The following is a 12500-nucleotide window of genomic DNA, read 5'->3' as shown; positions in this document are numbered from 1 at the left end:
TATCTGTGAGCCTAGTAACTACCTATGAACTAGAGTAGGTATGGTGTAAAGGAAGGAAGCTGATTGTTGTAAACTGGAGCATCAGCATATAAGCATGTTTTTTGGATGCAATCCTTGGTTTCCTTGCTGTTTTGAATGTTGACAGCGTGTTTATTATTTTGCTATGAATAGACTGTAAGTGTTTTTGTTTAGAAAATGTCTGTCAGTGTTCTTCTGTAAAACTTGAAATAAAAGTTTTAAATGAAATGCAAATATTTGTGATAACTGTAAGCATAAGGAAGAAAAATAGTATGTACACTGACCAGTTCAAACATTGTTTATGTTAGCCCAGTAATGGGATGTTGGTATGGCTGTTGGAGGCCTGATTCATTACCCCTGAATAGGGTCCCATTTGTCCATGATCTGGCCCTGTTGACTCTGAAGGTGTATACTGCAACAATATGGCATTATCAGCTATTCGAGTAGGTCAGACCTGAACTGAGTGATGTCAGAGGGAATAGTTATTCTTAATGAAGGAGAAGATATAGTGAGGTCACAAATGAGATGTAAGTGTCCTGCAAGCATATAACCACTTAATACCTACAAAAATAGTATGTTGTATGCAGAAATATTTCTGATTTTGTAAGTCTTGCTGGTTGTTGAACAAAAGCTGCTGCAGCATTTTTATTGTCTTTAATTGTTTTACTTTATTTAATGCACCAGAGAATGAATTGATTCATTGACAGGCCTGGATTGTGTAATATAGTCTAAACATGTTACATTTAAATGGTCTAAATTTTGCATTTTTGTAATATATTTTTGCAGGACCTTCTTTACAACCTCCAGAAACTGCAAAGAGGTTGATATTTGTCAGGTCATATAGTATACATTACTTGAAGTAATGATCAAAAGAATCTGATCTTCAGCATACATTACATAGTCTTTGTTGCTTCAGCATTTTCTACAAGATTGGATTATAAAGGATTTCTGCATTAGTTAAAACTGTAACTCTGGCAGTTAGTGCAGTGGATCAATGCTCCATCTTGTTATTGTTAATGAGCTGCTTTTAGGGGCAAGAATGCAGTGTTTGAATATTTCCAACTTCATTTACCTGCTGTGTGACATTGAGCAAGCCATTTAAACAGATAGTGCATTTAAGCAATTCTGAATTTGGGCTAGGTTATTTAATGGTCTCCTAGAATGCATGACTAGTACCTATGAACTTGTTGTCTGCAAGCCATTCCTTATTACAAAGCTGATCTATTTCAGGAAACATTATGGCAATATCACCAGCAAACCAATGTTTAATGCAGTATAGGCAATTTATTCTTCAAGGGTAGCAGGTGGTGCATTTGTAGCTGAAACACTGAAATGAAAAGCTGTTTGCCAACAGCAACATCTACATTAGTAATAGTTCTCTCTAATGTGGAATTATTCATATGACTTTTACTTCTGCAGAGATTATGCATATTGACTTAGTGTATATTATTAAGTGCTTAATATTTATTATGCTCTCATAAATACTCTTCTATTTGAACTATAGTACACGTCTGGGACTTATGGCATGATTGTGGTGATCATACCTCTCAACTGTACAGATTTTCACAGAATGTTCAGATTTTTGCCTCATGGTTTTGGTCCATTTTTCATGAAATTGTGTTTTTCTGGCAAATTAGTGGAAATCATTAATGATTGAATTTAGAAAACAATGACAGACATTGTTTCATATTTCATACCCTTCAGAAAATCCATGCGTATGCAAAACATGTTATTCTATCAACTTTCTAAGTCTGTAAGAACAATATTTAAAAATTGTCCATATTTTTGGGCCTTTGTCCCACTTTTATTTATGGCTTTGTCCAGATTTCTTGCTCTAAGAGGTTGGGAAATATGCTGTTGATCTTTATACAATTTCATGTAGTTCATCCAAAGCTACCAGTAAAGTACATGTAAAGTATTTCTTCATAACAATAAGGAGTGTACACAATCAGCAAACTGGCTATAATTGCTGGTGGAGACTGGGGGCTATCTTTGGATGAAAGCACCCTATGCTCCTATCATCTGGTCATTTTAGACAATATTTAATCTGTCTTTGTAGGACTAGTGTGCGTATCTCTGTGTGAATTAAGTTGGAATACTTTTGGGTACTGTGTGATTGTATGAAATAAGTTTGAAATATATAAATTTGGTTATTATTATTTTTGACATGGAAACTGGAGAAGGATGCAGTCAACAATGTAGCTATAATTGCTGGGTTTGGGGGATGTCTGTGGATAAAAATGATTACTCTCTCAAGCTGATAAACTTGAAAAGTCATTAGTCTTTCTTTGCAGAAACAATGTGTATTTGTGTAAAGCAAATTGGAATACTTCACAATTGCCATTTTCATTGCAATCAGACATATGTTCACAGTCAATAAAGTGTTCATACATACTTCTCAACTTTCTAGATTTTTTGTAGGATGCCCTGATTTTTACCCTATATTTTGGTATGTTCCTCATCAAATTTATGGTTTTCTGACAAATCATTAAGGTTCAAAGTCATTAAATAATGACACAGTCAAGTTTTAGACTTCATGTCTTTCAGAAAATCCATGCTGATGAGAAATCTATTATTCTGGCAAATTTCTAAGTTTTAAGAGTAATATGTAAAATCTGTTCCCAGTTTTGGGCATTTGCATCCACCATTAATTTTGGCCTTGTTCATATTTCTTTCACTTGGAGGTTGAGAGGTATGCCTGTAATTGTTGAGTATGGATACTGGTAGATTATAATGTTAACAGTTTGAATGGCCTTTTATGGTTGAAATGCTCTGAAATGGATACTTTTGTCATTATTGGTTCATACATTTTGTTTCACTGCTTACTAGAAAAACATGTTCAAAGCTACAAATGTAAAACACAATCTAACAAATGTTGCTGTATTGAACAAGTAACATGATTTAAAACAGTCAAGAAGGTAAATCAAAGAGCACATGCATTTATGCATGGTCCTAAAAATGTGTGCAGGAGGGCCTATGGTTTGAAAACAGTCCAGGACTCAAGGTACACTTAATCTGTCATTTCTGATGTTATTTTCTATAGCTCTATGTGTCTAAATAGTGATTTCTTATTGTCACCTGTATTAGAAGCCAGTCTCACATCAAATGTTCTCTTGTATTTCTTATCGGTTTGCTATAGCTTGTTCCTTCTTTTAATACCAATCCTTATTGTCATTAATTGGTCAGTTATTTTACTTACACCAGTTTCTTTCTGTATTTTTTAATTCTTTGCAGTCTTGGAGTCCTCCACTCCTTTTCATATGGAACATATTTATTAACAAGTAAGAAGAACTCATCATAAGAAATATCCCAACCTTCAGAAATATTTTTGTGTTGCATCAATGTGGACTACTCCCATTTAGTTAAATACTATATAACAGCAGTGTAATCTGCTTGATAACATTTAATTTTTGGTTTAGCAGCTTTATGTACTTTAATTGTTGATTTGCTTGTCCCTTTCCAGCTTATGCATAAATGATCTGAGCTAGATAACTCTGGTTCAGTATTGTAATTGATTAATGTAACTTCATCTTTAATACAAATTGCATCTAAGATGCTATATTGTCTTGTTGCCTTATCAACTATCTGGATATAGTCAGTCTACACTAATAGTAATAACAGAATCTGACCCTGTACACCTTACAGATAGTTTGCCCCAGTCACATTCTGGAGCATTAAGATCACCCATTACCATGACGTAGCCCAGCCCTGATTAAAAAAACGAAACAAAAAAAAATGTTTCAATGGCAGAGCAAAAAGCTCTCAAACTGTTGTGGGACTGGTTAAGAGTTCTATAGAAAAGTGTAACTTTCCAGTTCATTTGTCCTACACCTAAGGAAACCCCTATAATTTCCAAGCTATGCCACTTAATATAGCCATTGAGTTAAAACATAGCTTGACTTAGTTTATGCCTGAAAACATAAGTACACCACTATCCATCCTACTGAACACACCAAATTGCTAGGAGTGGAAATAGACAATAAACTGAACTTTGACATTCACTCTGTGTCACTGCTGGACAGAGGCACAACAAACTAATGGGCACAGTATTTTTTAACATAAGGGGTGGCGTAAGCCACAAAAACTCTGGGCTAGGCTTATAAATGCCTTAGGGCAGATAGCCTAGTATAAACCTATGAACCTATGAACATATCCATGACCATAAAAAAGTCCACAAAAAATTAGGAGCATTATATAGAAATCAGCAACTACTTACCAGAGCCGCAAAGACTTTAGTAGCAAATTCTCACCTTATCTTCACCCTACTTTACGCCTCTCCAATGTATACAAACCTAAGACAATGCAATCTAAATAAGCTTGAAAACTGCTACAAAATTGCCAAGTTTGCCACAGGGGCATCCAACCGTAGTCACCACTGTCTCTCACTAGCAGAACTGGGCTGGCTAGAGCTCCCTCACCTCCTTCAATGGTACCAACTGGCACTCACTCAAAAACTAGTAAACATCCACTAAAAGTACCATCCCTTCAGAATCTACTCCAACCCTATCTTACCACCAGACCTCTAAGATCCAGCAACAAAAACCTCCTACTGGTCACAAGAGCCAATAACTCCCTCGCACCCTCAATTACCTCTGCAACATCATGCACCCACTTTAAATCTTTACTAAAAGCACACCTGCTTACTTGCAGAAAATGCCCTTGCAACTCCCCCTCAATGAGCACCCACTCCACCCACCCACTACCTTTCTCTGCACCCCACTAACTACCTGATAATAGCAACCTCATTTTATCTTTAACTTAATCTACTTACTATACAACAATACTTTCTTATTGCAACTATTTAATTGTCTGTTATTGTTGTGTCTTTCAGCTTTTCCCAGTTAGGGGTCACCACAGCAGAACTCCGGTCCGCTAATGATTGGCAGTAGATTTTTACATGCCAAGTTGCCAGCCCTGACACACAACCTTCAATGAAGGTACACCCATTCACGCATGTCTCCACGCAGAAGAAGCTCTAGCTGAGAATCGAACCAGACAGCGTCTTACTGTGAGGCGACAGCGCTACCGCAGCACCATCACTGCAGTACATTTAATTGTCTGTACCTCACAAACAACTTGTTTTAGTTGCCAATTTATGAATTTGTTCTACTTCTGTAACTATGTTTAACATGTCACTATTGCTTAAAATATCAATTATCGTGCTACAGCTGTTCTACAACTTTAATCTTGTATTATGCTCTACAGCTGTAACAGTGTCTATAATTTTATATGATATTTCTCTAATTGTGTAATGTCTTAAACATTTGAATGTGTTGCTTTTCTCCCCGGGCCTCCGCTGAAAAGGGACCTGTGTCCAGTCGGACTCTCCTGGTCAACAAATGTAAATAAATAAAAATAAATAAATAAATATTGAACGCTCCCTTTTCTTCTCCCTAACAAGATGATGACCCCTATAATCCTGTAACACCAATGGTCTACTCTTATTATTAAACCAGGGCTCAGTAATGAAAGTGAGATTGTAGCAGCTACTTTGAGCCAAACTTTCTAATTCTGCATGCAGTTTTTAGTGGTGCCAAATCTGCTCTTCAATTTTTTCCTTAGTTCTCTCCTCTCTTGCACTTTTACTAGATTATTAGTTTAGCACTTTACCAGACTTCTTGTAGCAATTATTGTAGTGCATGGAAGTGCTACCAGCACTAAAAGTTCTACAAGGAAATAGCTACAGTACTTATTAATGCCCACCCCTCCAGGCATGTCTAAAGATCAGTTCCCTGTGCTTTCTCCTATTAACCTGGTGAACTTGGCCATCCTGAGGCAGTGTAGCAACTGCCTCATGTACACTGACAACCCTCTCCTCTTACCTCCCAACATTCAGACTTGTGAGAGATGCACTTATATATTCACTTTGGAAGCCACACACTCTCCAGCCAAGACCGGAATAGCTGGTCAATAGGAGAAGGTCAGCACTTGCACCACACCACATGGATCATATAGCCCTCCAGAATACACACCAGCACTGCCTTCACATAAAAAGACAAACCACACACCCACCTTCTTGGAGGCTCTCAATAAAAATCTACCCAAACAGCAGAGACCTCCAAGGCAGAAACACACTTGACTACCACAACACAACACTAATCATGAGACACATAACTCTCCTAAACAGTGTGCCACTCAACCAAAGCCCCTAAGTCAAAACAGCATGCCCAACACACTAGTCATAGGTGACTCAATGGTGAGGCACACAGATGTCCCACTCACTAGGTTAAATAAGGAGAAAGTAACAGTCAGCTGCGTGTCAGGCGCCAGGATCCACCACATACCGCACGTACTTGGGTCCCTCAACAACAGGTACAAATATGACTTTGTCATTGTACATGTGGGTGTGAATGATCTGAGATGTATCTCCCTACACTATATGAAAAGAGACACGGAGGAACTCTCAGATTATGTAGCCCAGGTGGGTATGACCCTAGCCCTGAGCAGCATCCTACCGTTACCCAGAATGATACCACAGTACAAGCAGAAAATGATTGAGTTCAACAATTGGCTAAGTTTCTGGTGTCATTCTAAGGGTCTGCCTGGGATGACATAATTGACAGACCTCAATGCTTTGCCAGAGATTGCCTGCATCTGTCACCTCTGGGCTTCCAGATAATGGCCAAGGCTCTTGCCTCCCCTATAGTGGCTTTTTTAGGCAGTGTTCCAAAGACCATATTGCCACCGTAACAGCTACAGACAAATGCAATTTGAGAGTCATGCTGCTCAATGCTAGAAGTCAAAATCTTAAAATGCACTCACTCAGAACACTCCTTAAAATGGAGAACATCGACATTTGTGCTGTATCAGAGACCTGGTTCAAGGCAGCAGAAAGCACCCCTGCACTAGCAGGCTATAATGCATTCCACACCTTTCAGCCCCAGAACTTGGACCAAAGCTCCAAAGGCGATGGTGTTTCCATATTCATAAAGGATGTCCACACCTCCAGACTCGTAGCCCAACATAATGCATCTGAGATATTTCAGGTGCAGCTAACATTGGGTAAGTCAGCGGTTCAGGTCATAGCCTGCTATAGGTCCCCAACCATGTCTCATGACTCACATTCCACATTCTTAAGCACCCTGGAGAATATTAGGTCCAACCTAACACTCTCATACTGGGCAACTTCAACTACCCCTCTATTAACTGAGAAAACTACTCATGTACCAATACACTTGCCCAACGCTTTTTGGAATTCATTAATTCCAGTACCCTGGACCAGCTCATTCTTTCCCCCACTAGAGATAGCAACATCCTTGACCTGGTCATTACTAACATGGGTGACCGTTGCTCTACACCAATAGTCAACTCCTCCCTAGTTAGATCTGACCACAAGCTGATCACCTTGGAAATCCACACCCTTCCCACCCCCCACAAAGGTAACCACCATGAAAAGCTTCTTCAAAGCTAACTTTGGGCTCCTAAAAACAGAAGTGGCTAACTTCACGGCACCCATGCAAATGGAGAATAGTTGCATGACCACCTAATCATGCACCAATGTACTGTACGAACATGTGCACAAATCCATGGATCTCGCCATACCCAATAGAACCAAGACATTCCCCTCAATAAAAGGAAGCCAAACTGGTGGTCCCCTGCCATAAACAAACTCTACAACAGAAGGAGGAAACTGATGTGGAATAAGGTGAAGTCCCAAGACTGGAAAAACTCCCTTATTAACCTCAACAAAAGGTTCAGATCCCTCATCAAATCCTCTAAAGCTAGCTATGAAAACAGAATTGCAGCAGATAGTAAAGACAACCACAAGGCCTTCTATAATTATGTAAAAGAGCTCCACGGCAATACCCAGATTTGCTCTGAGCTACTGCACAATGGTAACTCCTATACCAAGCCAACAAATATTGCCAATATACTGGCCGACAGATTCAGTGCTAACTTTATCCCTCCCCCCAAAGGACCAATCACAATACCAGTAGATTTCCAGGCACCCAGTATTACAGTTGCACAAGTTAAAACAGCACTGTCCTAGGCCAAGAATACAGCTTCTATGGGACCTGACAATATCTCTGGCTGTGTTCTACATGAACTACAGAGTGAACTGGCACCTCACCTGTGTGCCCTGTTCAATCACAGCCTCACCTCACTGCTACAGTCATCCCTCTCCACAAAGGAGAAGTGACTACAGACCCCAGGAACTATCGCCCCATTAGCCTGATGAGTCTGATATGCAAAGCTATGGAACACATCATCATGGACCTAATAAACAAGGATATAGGGAATTTCCAAACTCTGGATCCTACACAGTTTGGTTTGTGAAGGATAGAGCATGCCTACTCAACTTGGTTGACTTCTTTGAGTCAGTTACCAGAGCTGTGCAAGGTGGTTCATACAGCCTACCTTGATCTGGCCAAGGCCTTTGAAACCATTCCGCACTCTGGAATCATGGAAAAACTCGCTAAGGTAGGCATCAACCCCTATATCATTAGGTGGGTTGCAAACTGGCTTACAAATAGAACCCACAGTGTGAAAGTAGCTGACTCCAAGTCAGACTGCCGACCAGTCATGAGTGGAGTCCCACAGGGTTTGGTCCTGGGTCCCCTTTTGTCTGGTATCTACTTCCCTGAAGTCCAGGCCAACATGATGGGACTCTGGCTGCCAAAGTTCGCAGAAGATTGCAAGTTGGGAGCTATTATTAACTCCCCAAATGATATTGACATCCTACAGAAAGGCCTCAATGAGACCAATGACTGGTTCATAGGTTCATAGGTTCATAGGTTGGTACTAGGCTATCAGCCCTAGGGCCTATACAAGCCTAGCCATATTAATTCCCTGGCTATTTCTTCCCACATTATTTACTTTCCTGGACCCCTGTCTAGCAGGGCGACTGACGTGATCCCTGGGGTGAATTTCCTTTCTCCCATCCAATCATCAAGGTTCCTCTTGAAGAGGTCCAAAGAGGCACTCTGCTTGACATTTATGGGCAATGTATTCCAGAGTCTGGGGAGTCTCTGGGTCAGGAACCTATCCCTCCAGCATGTTTTGTTTATTCTGATGACAAGGTTTAGATCCCTGGAGCGTGTAGCTCTGAAGGATTGGGATTTCTTTAAGTGTAGCATGTCCAACAGCTCTGGGTTTGACATGGCCTTGTATGTTAAGCAGAGATCGCCTCTGAGTAGACGATATGCGAAGGAGTATAGCTGGAGTTTTTTAAGGTGGTCAGCATAGGGCATCTGCTTTAGGCCTGTGATTCTTTTAGTGAGGTATTTCTGAGGCCTTTCCAGTTGTTGCAGATGTCTTGAGAGGTACATACCAAATGGGGCGTTGTATTCTATAATGGGTCTAATGAGGGATGAGTACAGTGGGACAATGACCTCCTTTTTTCTGGATGAAAAGCCCTTCGTGATGAGGTGTGCCACATAGAAGGATTTCCTGACTGTTGTGGCGATGTGGTTATCGAAGGTGAGACCACTGTCCACCTGTGTCCCTAAGTCTCTTATCACACTTTCTGTGTTTAGTGTACTGCCACCTATATGGTAATTCATGGATACATGTTTTTTCCCAAAGGGGATAACAATACATTTCTTGGCATTGAGCTTGATCCCATGGCTCTGGCACCAAGCATCTGTTTCTGTAAGGCCCTTTTGTAGAGTATCCACATCATTTGGGGATTCAATAATGGCTCCCAGTTTGCAGTCATCTGCAGACTTTGTTAGCCAGAGTCCCTTAGTGTTGACCTGTACTTCAGAGAAGTAGATGCCAAACAAGAGCGGCCCCAGGACTGAACCCTGAGGTACTCCACTTGTCACTTGTCTGGAGATGGATTTGGAGTCGGCTACTTTTACAGTGTAGGTTCTATCAGTAAGCCATTTAGCAACCCATTGGGTGACATAGGGATTAATGTCCAACTTAGTAAGTTTATCTATGATTCCAGAGTGGGGGATGATGTCAAAGGCCTTGGCAAGGTCTAGATAGGCTGTGTGGACCACCTTACCCTTGTCCATGGCTCTGGAGACTGATTCAAAGAAGTCAATCAGGTTCAGGAGACAAGATCGGCCCTTCACAAACCCAGACTAGGTGGGGTCCAGTGTTTAAAGGTTGCCAATGTCTTTGTTTATAAGTTCCATGATAATACGTTCCATGGCCTTGCAGATAAGGCTTGTCAGACTGATGGGACGGTAGTTTCCGGGATCCAAGGTGGATCCCCCCTTGTGGAGTGGGATAACTGTAGCTCTGCGCCACTCAGTGGGCACGAAACCTGAGGTGAGGCTATGATTAAACATGACACTTAGGTGAGGTGCCAGTTCATATTGTAGTTCATGTAGTACACAGCCCGGGATGTCATCTGGTCCCATGGATGCTGTATTCTTGGCTTTAGAGAGTGTGTTTGTACCTGTGTGGCCGTTATTCCTGGAATTTGGCAATCTTCCAGTATTGAGATGGGCCATTTAGGGGGTGAGAGGGGGGTGAAGTTGGCACTGAATCGATCTGCCAGGATATTGGCAATATCCTTCAGATCAGTATATTTAATGCCATTCTGTTTTAGCTCAGAGCAGATCTGAGCATTGCCATTTAGATTCTTGACATAGTTGTAGAATGCTTTGTGGTTGTTTGGAATCTTTGGCAATTTTATTTTCGTAACTAGCTTTGGAGGATTTTATGAGGCATCTCAGTTTCTTACTGAGGCTAGTAAGGGAGTTTTTTGCATCCTGGGATTTTCCTCTTTTCTGCAAAAGTTTCTTCCTTTTGTTGCAAAGTTTGTTTATGGCAGGGGACCACCAGATTGGCTTCCTTTTTTTAGATGAGAGCATTTTGGTTCTATTTGGGATGGCATGATTCTTGCATGAGTGGATGTGCTCGTACAGTGCCTTAGTGTAGGATTCAGCAGTTGAACTTTCAGTTTCCGTCTGCATAGGTGTCATGAGGTTTGTCACTTCTGGCTTGAGTAGCATGAAGTTGGCTTTGGAGAAGTTTTTCATGGTGGTTTCTTTACTGGGGGTTGGGGGTGGGATGTGGATGTTAAGGGTGATTAACTTATGGTCAGACCTGACTAACGAGGGGGTGACCATAGGTATGGAGCATTGATTTCCCATGTTGGTAATGACCAGGTCTAGGATATTGGAGCCCCTGGTGGGACTATGGATTAATTGATCCAGGGCGTTGGAATTTATGAATTCCAAGAACCGCTATGCAAAGGTGTTGGGACATGAGTAGTTTTCCCAGTTAATGGCAGGGTAGTTAAAATCACCCAGTATTAGGGTGTTTGGTTCTATCTTAATATTTTCCAGTATGTTTAGAAAGGTGTAGTGAGAATCTTGGGGTATGGTGGGGGATCTGTAGCAAGCTACAATTTGGATTGCAGTCTTACCTAGTGTTAGTTGCACTTGGAGAATTTCAGACACATTGTGTTGGCCAACTAGCCTGGTGGTGTGAATATTCTTGGTGAATATTGACACTCCTCCACCTTTAGTGTTTCGGGTCCTGGTTTGGTGGCCGAAAAGTGTGGTAAGAGTTGTAGCCTGGTATTGCAGGGGTGCTCTCTGGAGCCTTGAACCAGGTCTCAGTTACTGCACAGATATCGATGTTCACCATTTTTAGGAGTGCCTCGAGAGAGTGCATTTTGAGGTTTAGACTTCTAGCATTGAGTAGCATTACCTTCAGATTTTGCATGCTTGTACCTGTTACGGTGGTGGTTTTGTCCTTTGAAGTTTGCCTAAAAATGGCACTATAGGGGTGGCAAGAGCCTTAGCCAGTAACCTGAATCCCAGGGGCGACAGGTGCAGACCATCTCTGGCAAAGCATTGTGGTGTCAGAACTATGGCCTTAAGCTCAATGCCAAAGAATGTGTTGTCATCCCCCTTGGGAAAAACCCGGTTCCCTTGAATTACCACATTGATGGTAGTCCACTGAACATAGAAGGTGTTATAAGAGATCTGGGAACACAGGTTGACAGCGACCTCTCTTTTGACCACCACATTGCCACTGTGATCAGAAAGTCCTTCTATGTGGCACATCTCATTACTAAGGGTTTTGCATCCAGGAAGAAAGAGGTCATTGTCTCCCTCTACTCTTCTCTCATTAGACCAATCATTGAGTACAATGCCCCATTTGGCATGTACCTCACTAGACAGCTGCAACAACTGGAGAGGCTGCAAAAGTACCTCACAAAGAGTATCCTAGGCCTTAAACACTCGTCCTATATGGACAGACTCAAAAAACTCCAACTATTCTCTGTGTCATATCGTCTACTTAGAGGCGATCTCTGCTTGACTTACAAAGCCATGTCTGACCCAGCTCTTAGAAATGCTGCATCTAAAGAAATCCCAATCCCTCCACACCACATGCTCCAGAGACCTCAACCTCATTACCACAATCAACAGAACATGCTGGAGGGACAGGTTCATAACACAGAGACTGCCCATGCTATGGAATAGACTTCCCATACATGTCAAGCAGAGCACCTCACTGAGCCTCTTCAAGAGAAATCTTGATGAGTGGATTTGAAATAGAAAATTCTCCCCAGG

Source organism: Protopterus annectens, chromosome 7.part1 (assembly GCF_019279795.1).
Source record: "Protopterus annectens isolate FY-2018-M chromosome 7.part1, PAN1.0, whole genome shotgun sequence".
Classification (NCBI taxonomy): Eukaryota; Metazoa; Chordata; order Ceratodontiformes; family Protopteridae; genus Protopterus; species Protopterus annectens.
Note: the sequence above shows the minus strand (reverse complement) of the source record.